Consider the following 1,428-nt stretch of genomic DNA (forward strand, 5'->3'; position numbering starts at 1 on the left):
CTGTTATTACAAATACATGGTTTCATTTAACTGTTTTATTTAAAAAGGCAACTAAATGCATTAACTGTTTAGTAGAGCAACCTTTATAAACACTGCAACATCAAGAATTTATGTGGCATTTATGCAAGTCTGAACATGATTCAGAAAAATTACAGTTGATTGAATAAAGAATTTATGTGGCATTTATGCAAGTCTGAACATGATTCAGAAAAATTACAGTTGATTGAATTTGTTGGCAAGCTTTAAAGAAAGAAAAGTCCACAAAGTTCACTGAAATAAACAGTCMAAATAAAAAAATCAACCATTGTAAGCTGGTCACTGGTTTTGAATTTTAGTTCACCAGAACAAGAAAAAAATGTACTGGCCTTGACGAAAACTGGTTATCACTAGAAAAGGGATAAATAATTTGACGTTGAACCAAGATTTTTAATGTACCGTAGTCATGGTGTACCACACTAAACTCTGTAAGTAAAGAGTTACCAGCTGAGTTATGAGGAGTGTAGAAAGAAAGAGGACTGTAAAGACACTTTAAAAGCATCTCTGACTACAGCTGCACACATTCAGAAGTTTGGGTCAACAGAAATTGAAGGCCTGGACAAGACAAATAATAAAGGAGGCCATGGTTGTTGGTTTCTGCCTTTAACCAGTGGTTTTAGTCAAATAGGACAGCTGAAACCAAATGTTGAAAAGCCAGACTGGAATGTGTTGAATGCATGTTGAGAAGTCAAGCTTTTGCCCAGTTGCAGGTCATGATTTCTTTCCAACAGGATCATGATTCTAAAATGGCTACACTGCTCAAAAAAATAAACACTCAAATAACATCCTATGAATGAAAAATTCTCATAAAACTTTGATCTGTATAAAGTTGAATGTACTGACAGCATGTGAAATATTCAATCTGTTGTTTTCTAAGTGGACAGTTTGATTTCACAGAAGTTTGATTTACTTGGAGTTTGATTGTGGTTAAATGTTCCCTTTATTTTTTTGAGCAGTGTATTTTGTCCTGACCTCGGTCTTTGTGAACATGTGTGGAAGGAGCAGAAACACGGTCTGAAGAAGGAATCCTTCAAACCTGGACCAGTTTGCTCACAAGGAATGAAACAAAATGCCYGTGGACAGGTGCAGAGGTCACCTGACTGCTGTGATTACTTCAAAAACTTAATGCTACTTTGCTTTTGGTGTAGTTTCAGAAGTTTGTTTTTTTTTTAATAATTTCTTTGACTAAAACAAGCAGTGACTGACTAGCTTAGCTATATACTGTACGTATATATACAGCGGGTAAAATAAGTATTGAACACATCAACATTTTTCTCAGTAAATATATTACTAGAGGTGCTAATGACATGAAATTTTCACCAGATGTCGGTAACAACCCAAGTGATCCATACATACAAAGAAATCAAACCATAAATAATAATAATAATAATA

Source organism: Austrofundulus limnaeus, unplaced genomic scaffold, assembly GCF_001266775.1.
Source record: "Austrofundulus limnaeus strain Quisiro unplaced genomic scaffold, Austrofundulus_limnaeus-1.0 Scaffold477, whole genome shotgun sequence".
Taxonomy (NCBI): domain Eukaryota; kingdom Metazoa; phylum Chordata; class Actinopteri; order Cyprinodontiformes; family Rivulidae; genus Austrofundulus; species Austrofundulus limnaeus.